The sequence below is a fragment of the Oryza glaberrima genome, chromosome 1 (assembly GCF_000147395.1).
Source record: "Oryza glaberrima chromosome 1, OglaRS2, whole genome shotgun sequence".
Classification (NCBI taxonomy): domain Eukaryota; kingdom Viridiplantae; phylum Streptophyta; class Magnoliopsida; order Poales; family Poaceae; genus Oryza; species Oryza glaberrima.
This window is the reverse complement of record NC_068326.1, coordinates 39,256,990-39,266,684: the sequence shown is the minus strand read 5'-3', so window position 1 is coordinate 39,266,684 and position 9,695 is coordinate 39,256,990.

Here is a 9,695-nt window from a genome sequence, read left to right as displayed (position 1 = left end):
CAGCTTGTAAAATTCCTTACTTATCTAGCCTTCTATGACCTTAAAAAAAAAATCCCGAATCAACTTTTATTTATTGGAAATGAAAGGAATAAAAAGTACGAATTTTTTTCATTTTTAGAATTTTTTTTAAATATTTACAGAAATAATCTATCGGTAAAAAAATTACAAAAATAGACCCTGCCGCTCGCCTCTGGGGCGGCAAGCTGACGTGGCAAACGGGGGAGGGACGGGCGGTGACGGAGGGAGGGTTTTTTGCAGGAAAGCCCTTGCCGCCCTCTGGTAGGGCGGCAAGGGGCCTGAATGCAAAAAAGCTAGTCGGGGCCGGCCATTTTGCAGGCGGCCCCTTACCGTCCTCTGGCCGAGCGGCAGGCCTCGCTGCCTATAAAAAGCATGCCGCCCAGCCCCCAGCCCCCAGCCCTCATTCCTCCCCCCTTAAATCCAGTGAAAAAAAAAGAAGAAAGGGGAGAAGAGAAGAAGGGGCGAAGCCCTGCCGGATTCAGACGCCGATTTCAGTTAATATTCATAGATCCTATATGTGACTATTGAGTTAAATAGTGTGTATTTTTTAAAACTTTGTTTGAATAAATGCATTATATTTTTAGGGTTTTAGTTGTACTAATCTAGAAGTGCGTATTGTAGATATCGGTAACTACGTAGATATGCTAGTTTGGAATCAATACATTATCGTTGCATTGGCATACACAAGAAGATATTACGTTGTAGATGTTTATTGCATGAAAGAGTAATATGATTTAGTTATTTCGTTGACAGATATGTCGAACAAACAAATATTCCAAGTTTACCATGGACCAGGAAACGTCCGTTACGGGCCAACTGGGGTAGATCCGTCAGATTTTATTGTATCAGAAAGGGGAATTGATAGATCGGCTGAGAGGAGTGTACCTTCTATAAAAGGATGGTTAATGAGGGGCTTGAGAGTTGATCCACAGACATAAAAGGATGGTTAATGAGGGGCTTGAGAGTTGATCCACAGACAAGTGACATAACAATCAATGTTATAGTAAGTCGGGCAACTGAGGGTTTTTATTGGGAACTAATGCCAGTTCAAAACTCTCGAGTGTGGAGATGGTATGTGGAAAATGCATTGCAACGCGGGTGGCCTCTAGCTATGGTTCCGTTTGTTCACCCGAAGGATCCAGGTGTGCAGATGAACATGGATGATGGCGAGGGACCAAGTGCTGAAGTAAATGAGACTTCTGTGGAGGAGGTCAACGCACGAGAGGACGGGGGCGTAGTAGCTCCAGTGGGCATTCAACCAGGTGGAGTGGCCGACGAGGGGGAGACTGTCGGTGCTATTGTGGATGAAATGGAGAGGGAGGATTCTGATAACGAGCGTGTAGAGGAAGGTGATTCGTCAGATGATGAGAAGGATATTAATCCAGCAGAATGGGCTAGTGAGGATTTTTCTCGGCTGGTCGTCTCTGAAGAGGATAGTGTGAGATGGGAGTACAAAGAAAATGAGGTTATTCAGGGAGCGATTTATAGTAGAGCAGAAGATATGAAGGAGGCGGTAAAACATTTTGCAGTGTCACTTCATAGAGAGTTTTGGGTTGCCAAGTCCAACCGGTCGCAATATGAAGTTCGGTGTGTTAAGGAAAAAGATGGTTGTCCCTGGAGAGTGCACGCGTATAAGGGGAAATGGAAGGATTATTGGACAGTGTCAGTCGTTACCAAGCATACATGTTTTCTACCTGGTGTTCAGAAATACCACAGGAACATTACATGTGCATTTGTTGCATCTGAGATGTATGCGCATGTCATCGATAATCTCACATATGAACCAAGGTCAATAATCCGACACATCGAAGAGACATACAAGTATACTATTAGCTATGCCAAGGCCTGGAGGGCCAAATAGAAAATAATAGAGATAAGATTTGAAACTTACGAAGCCTCGTATGACAATTTGCCACGCCTGCTTGGTATTATCGAGGAAAGAAACCCTGGGAGCTCTTACGAAGTGAAGAAATTCCCCTCAATTGAATATCCTGGCAAGAGTGTGCTGCAAAGGGCGTTCTTAGCTCTACATGTGTCACGCCCAGAAATTCCCGAATAGAATTCCAAGCAGAATGTGCATTAAAATCCCCGTCCAGGACCGGCCGGGGGTACACAAACGACAATGTTGACATTCAGATCCACGTTTTACAAACATCATAAAAGTCTTACATAAATGCAGCGGAAAAACGAAAGACAACAGGAGCTAAGCCTTGACTAGAACTGCAGCGGGAACACCACTCCACAGGCATCCTTGACGGCACGGACGAAGCCTACTCCTCGGAGAAACCTCCATCTGACACATACTCGTACTCTAGGGTTGGGAAAAATAGAGCAAGACTGAGTACTACCCACTGTACTCAGCAAGTCATACCGGAATTGGGGTATGATGCAAGGAATTATCAAAGGAGAGCTAGAGTGGTTCATTTGCATAAAGCGAGCATTTATAAACAGAAGTTTAAAGAAGAAAACAGTCGTAATAATTAATCAATATTAATCATCCACTGTCCAACGCTATACCACGTTGCGACAGGCCCAACCATCCACCTATACTATCCAATTTCATTAGACTAAACTAGGGTGAGACTAATCACGGTGAATCTGGTTGACCGCCCATAACCATGGGCACGGCTATTCGAATAGTTTTACTCTGATCAGAGGTGTACAACTGTACCCACAAGACACAGCCCCACGACACGTTCCCGTGCGCCGACATGCCACCACGACATACCGGAAAGAGGCCGTGACAGGACCCTTCACATAACCCCCTCTAGCCAAGCACACCACACCTCAGGTTTCACCCCCGTCCCCAGCGGGCAACGGGCAGTCCCCTCTCGTGCCTAGGTGAATCCGGAAGCGACAGAGGCCGTCGCAGGGCCCGCCCCGCTCCATCACGCCCACCCTTGCCTGGATGCGTCGACTAGAGGAAAGCTACACTACAAGCCCAATCGTTGCCCACGCTGGCTTGTGGTAAGTACGATAAGTTCTTCCAGGGCATCCCGCGAACCGGTCCTTAACTGCCATGGGTGCGACTAGCAAAACCATGCACCCACAGCCCACCATGTGATTTATTTTAATTAACCAACACCAAAGCGGTGGCACTAATCCAACAATACCATTAGAACCAACAGTCTAAACATTAATAGGATTTTCCCCATTGTGTACTAGTTGAACTAAGCATGGCTAAGCAATCCCTAGTCCAATCTCTAGTCATGTTATAACCCAAGCTAACAAAGGGACATGGTACCACAATAGCATGGCTATGACAATAGGTAAACATCCCATAGTAACATTATAAAACGATGCAGTATTTGAAGAGAAACAATAGAGCATTTGCAATATAGGATCAACATGTTCAAGTGGCAAGCATGACTTGCCTTGCTCTGCTGCTGGAGAAACCTCGGCGACTATCTCGAAGTACACCGGAGCGTCGGAAGGACCGGAATCTAGCGACATACAAGGCAAACATTGCAAACAGGCTATAAGACTACTGAAACAGAGAACAAAACCATTTTTAATGGATTCTACACATTTTTCTTGATTTACTGAGACTTGAATGGGCTTAAACGGAGCACGGATGAATTAGTTATGAATTTTAGAAGATTCACTGTGTTTATTACTATAACAAAAAGTCCTTAAATCATTTATTGCGCAATAATTCCCAGGGCTGACGTCATCAAGGGGGGGCGCGATGCCGACATGCGGGGCCCACCGGTCAGCGGCTCGGGAGAGAGGGAAAAGGGGCGCCGGCACGCAGGCCCACTCGGCAGCGACTCCAGGGGGGGCGGGGCGGCCTGGCTGGGCCTCGGCCTGCGGCCGGCCCAGCGGGGAGGAGGGGGAGAAAATGGAGAGAATGGGCCTGCGGCCCACTCGAAAAGAAAAAGGGGAAAAAGAAAAAGAAAAAGGAAGAAAAGGATTTTCCCTGGAATTAAAATATTGCATGCTCAATTTTAATTGGTTAAAATTATTTCTAGGGCTCTGAAAATTCCACTAAAAATCCTGTTAGTGAATTTCGACATGTAGAACTCAAGAAAAATTCCACATGCCAGATTCGATTATTATTTGTATTACTTTATTAAGGTTTTCTCTTGATTTACACAAGTATTTTCTTGAGACCATTTATAACTTCAATTTAGGCTTGGGAAAGAACTTTGGGGTGTGACAACATGCATGCAAGATGGCATTCGTGAACTGTCGTCCTGTTCTCTGCATTGATGTGACATTCTTGACAGGAAAGTATCGGGGCCAGATACTAACAGCAATAGGGGTAGATGGGAACAATCAGGTATTGCCCTTGGCATTTGCTTTTGTTGAGAGTGAGAATACCGATAGCTGGTACTGGTTCCTGAAATTGGTTAAAACAAAAGTTGTTGGTATGAGGCCAAATGTGTGCCTGATACATGATAGGCACGCTGGCATTCTGCGAGCGATAGAAGAGTTGCAGTTTGGGAGTATGGAACGAGGATACCCTGGTGTTGGGAAGATGTACAGAGTAGGTGGTGCATGCGTCATATGGGAGCTAATTTCTTCAAGCAATTCAAGAACAAGGAGCTCATGAACATGTTCAAGAGGCTATGCAATCAGAACCAGGAGAAAAAATTCAATGAGCTTTGGAAGAGATTAGATGAGTTGACAGCCAAATGCAGTGATCAGCGTGCAGCGGCTCCATCGACCGCCGTTGCTGACCCTCCTCAAGCTCTTGGACCTCTCCCAACGGATAGTCCAACATTGGTTAGAAGAACTGGATTGGAGATTCGGAAATTTTCTCAGTGGATTCTGCATGAACCAAATGAGAAATGGGCCAAGGCGTATGACACAGGTGGTGCTAGATATGGAATAATGACAACAAATTTGGTAGAAGTTTACAGCTGGGTGATGCGCGGTGTCCGTGGACTGCCACTAGTTGGCATAGTGGAGTTCATTTTACATGGGACATGCAGGTATTTTAGGGATCGGTTCCAGGCAGTTCTTCCCTCTATGCCGAACAATAGCATTTTGTTTGGAACTTTCATGCAGAAAAAGCTAGAGGAGTTGTGTAAAAAGGCCATGAAACATCGAGCTCTAGTGCAAGGTACCCAACAACACAGGTTTGAGATACTATGTCAAGATAAGGCAGGCAGGGGTATCTACCGCAAGAGAGTGAAGCAAGAGTGTGTTCTCAAAGCCGACGGCACATGTCATTGCTCTTGTGCAAAGCCGAAGCTGCTCCACAAGCCATGCACCCATGTCATTGCTGCCGCAGCGGAGTGTGGCATACCAGATGCAGTATATGTGTCACAGTACTTTAGTAAGCAAGCAATATATCATACATGGAGCGGCGGGATTTATGGGTTCGGCATAGCTGGGGAGTTCACAGAGACTAACGATGAAGTACTCAATATTCCTGACCCATCGAAGCTTCGAGGCAAGGCTGGAAGGAGGAGGACTCGTCGGATCCGCAACGATATGGACGAGTCGGAGGCTGGCAGGGTGAAGCGTTGCAGCAAATGCGATGAACGTGGGCACACCTACAAGCATTGTCCTAAAGACAAGGAGAAACCAAGTGCGGCAGAGGCATGACTATCAGGATCAGCAGTAGATGGAGCTCACCCTACGGGTGAAGGCACTACCTCCACTCGACCACGTCCTAGGCGTCATCGTGCCACGTCTGGCTACATGGTGTAGTTCTTATGTTCTATGTTGCAATGTGGCTTTGCTTGTAATTTGTTTTGAACTTATCGATGTGTTTATGTTTCGTCGTGTAATGTCAGACTTCGGCATGTCATGTCTTTATGTCTCGTGATGTAACGTCAGACTAAGGCACCTAGTGTCTTTAGGTATACTGATGTAATGTCGGACTTAGACACGTAATGTTATGTTATGTTATGTTATATTATTGAACTCTACATATATGTTAAATTGCACGTCATTGTTATGTACCCTTAGTAACGTTTGCTATATTTAAATAGCCTGTACTCTTGTTGTACATAATTATTCTCATGATTTTATTACTATTTCATAATTTTACAAGCTATCTTTTGTTTTACATTACTACCTTTTGAATTGTTCTAACACGAAACACTATATTTTTCAGAGATGGCACGTCAGGATACACCTCAGTTGTTGGACCCGGCGATAGATCACCGACACCGGTCTCACCTTACTGCGGTGCAGGGGGCTCAGCTTGGGACGTTCCGGGCACGGACGTGCGGTGAGCTACTTACAGTTCACGACTCATTTGTCGAGAGGTACGAACAGTGTATTACTATAAATTAGTTGCGTTGTAATAATTTTTATAATGACATATTAATTTGTTATTGCAGGCTGCGTGAGGCCGGCCTCCTATCGATGTGTCGGCTGGTGGAGGCTGCCGTCGGCGACGCGGACCCGGCCAGACGATGGACTGTGGACCGGTCCCTCCTAGCAGCTTTGGTCGACCAATGGAGGCTAGAGATGCAAACTTTTCACTTGCCGTGCGGTGAGGTAGCCCCTACCCTACAGGACGTATCGTACTTGTTGGGGCTACCGCTCGCGGGAGACGCTGTTGGGCTAGTGACCACGGGTGTGGACTAGCAGGACGATCTGACGGCACGTTTCGCACTAGTACAGCGCGCACCGCATCTCCCGCTCGAGCCGTTGGCACACCACCGCAACATCGGACCTACAAAGAGGTGGCTGCTTCAGTTCACCGTGAGTGTTTTTTACCGAAATGACAAGCGTACTACATATTTAGTCCACAGTTAATGTGCCTAACATTTTATCGAACGCTTGCAGGTCGAGCAGCTACAGGCGGAGGCCGACGAGTACTCCTATAGCCGCTGTTTGGAGGCGTACTTGCTCTGACTTTTTGGCTGGGTGATGTTCTGTGGCGGTCACGGGCACGCGGTCGACAAGGGACTCATGCACTACGCCAGGAGCATCGCCGACGCCGCTGTAGGCGAGGTGCCTCAGTGGATCTGGGGTTCCGTGTTGTTGGCGGCTCTGTACCGTGGCCTTTGTGAGGCTTGCACGAAGACGGATCCCAGCGCGACCTTTGGTGGGCGCCCTCTCTTTCTTTCTATCTGGGAAGCTGAGAGGATTGCGATCGGCCGCCCTGAGGTGGACCAGCACGCGTACGAGAAGTCACTGTACGCGGAGCGACCAGAGGTCGACTACCCTACGATAGGTACTCTGTGGTGCCGTCGTCAGGTACGTTGCATCGATCTTCACGTATTGTTAAGTTAATTGCTAAGTTCATTGTACATCACATCGATCGTCTCGTATTGCAGCGTCGATGGGCTCACGTCCAGGTTAGGTGGTCGTATCCTGAGTTTGTTATGGAGTTCGACCGCCTTCTGCCGACTGACGTCGTGTGGGAACCCTACAGTGCCGCGGCTACCCAGGCTCGTGCGCCGCTGGGTTTGTCCACACTCTGCACCAGGGACTAGGCGTACTGGATGACTACAGTTCCGATGGTCTTCGACATCTGCGTTGAGCCTCACGCCCCTTTCCACGTGATGCGGCAGTTCGGCTTCCGTCAGTCCTTTCCAGTACCGTTTCCGACGACCGTCCCAGCTGCTGTTCACCGGTAAGATCTTTCACTACGCTTTGAGTTGTTGCATTAAAATCTATCTGTTCACAATAATTTGTAACATCTGTCGATTCACACTAATATGACACATTAATTCGCAGGTACTCGCGCAAGGGTCAGCAGTCAGCTGGCGACTGGCCCACCAAGTTGGCGACTTTTGTTGAGGACTAGTTGCTCGCAACCGAGGAGGTCGTGGACCACGAGGGAGAGCCACACACTGAGGAGGCGTACCAGGCCTACCTACGCTAGTACCAGCCACGCACCCGTACTAGGGTCACCTTCGCTCCCTTGGAGCAGCAGCCCCACGTTGCGAGCACTAGAGACCTCTACGCCAGGCACCACGACCAGGACTTCGCTCGTGCTGTGAGTACCCTGCATCGCACCATTCCTTTATGTTATCATGTCTTTCTCTTCGTCAAATTTGACGAATATGTACGAACAAATTAACCATGCAGGTCGACGACATCAACCGGGTCGTCGTTGACGATTCAACGACGATCCAACGTTTAGGCGCGGGGATTCCGGTACCCGTAGAGGAGCACCTGACGACGTACACGCGGATGGTGGAGTCGATGCGCTCGATTCTCCGAGTGCGCACGTCGAGTCAGGGTCCACCACTGGACCATGCTGGGACCTCGTCGGACCGCTTGGTGGCTTCCACCTTGCTCTTCGACATCACTGACTTTGACTTCGCTTCAGGCTCGACAGAGGACGTCATCGGCCCCTCACAGCTGGGAGGCGCACCGCCGGTGCAGACGCAGGACCAGGCGCAGGCCACTCCTCCGCCAGACACTCGTGCTACCCGTGCTGTGCCACCAGATCGTTTCACCTACTCCTAGGACCACGTGCGAGCACAGGCCCGGAGGACCAAGCGTGGTCGCGGCGCGGGGCAGGGCCAGTAGAGCAGTCTTCTCTTTGTTTATTTGCTTCACTTTCCAGTACTGTATGCTTGTGTAATGACTACGTTGTTGTTATATGTGCACGATACCTTTCGGCGCATGCACGACTACTTTCTGCCGCACCGATGCAGCCTCCTTTATTCGCGTGCGATACGAGTATTTGCCCGCCATTTGCCGCATACGACCAATGTAACTTTCGACGCCGATCAGGCATGTAACTTTCGGCGCCAATCAGGCGTACCCACCATGCCCCACCACGTTCACATGTCAGGGATATCACTCGATTTTTTGCGCCTATATAAGTCGCCTTAACGAGTGAGGCCTCACAATCTTTCAGAACTCAGTCACATTCAGTACTCTCTTCCCCACTTGCTTCATTACAAATCCTACCGGCTTTCATCAATGGCTAGACACCGGGGTGTTGAGGATCCGAACTGGCGTAGCGATCCTTGTGTATACCTACTACCACCTTGGTGCCAGCGTCCTCTCTGCCTATGCGGTGATCGATGCCAACTAATGGCTTCGAGGAATCCTGATATTCGAGGAAGGCGCTTTTTTAGGTGCCCTAACTATGATCGTGAGGTATTTTATTATCTGCATATGCTTATTCATTCCGTATGGGCAATCGCTTTATTCTTTGTAACACTACTCTATTCGGCAGACCCGCACTACGGCTTGCGCATACATCGAGTGGGTCGATATAGAAAATCCCGTTCTCGACCTAACCACTTGTTTACAAGAAGGTCGCTGGTATTTCGTATCCGAAAGTACTGAGCAATACTTACAGAGAAAAGCGGCTTATGAACGATAATGTCGTGAACAACAGAGCGACTGGCGGGTGCTAACTACGACACTCCCTCCATGGGAAGCCTGTCCAAGATGCAGGTGTGGTGATCGTTGTCAGGTTCTTCGTTCCATAAAGCCTACAACATTGGGTTGAAGGTTCTTTGTTTGTCCAAATATTCTTGACGACGATTTCATGGTAAGAATATTTTGATTATATGAATCATTATTTTCTCACAACATTTACTAACTTTGCTCGCTTTACATCTATTCTTTCCTCCCAGGAACCACCAAGGAGATGTCAATACAAAGAATGGATAGACACCAGAAGGGTTCTAACTCCACCTAGCCGTGTTGTGCAGTTTGAACTAGCAGAGCAATACAGGGTTACTAAAGCGTGGTTTGAGAGAGGAGAGGGATCCTCACGTAGGGGTTAGCTATTATCGGAC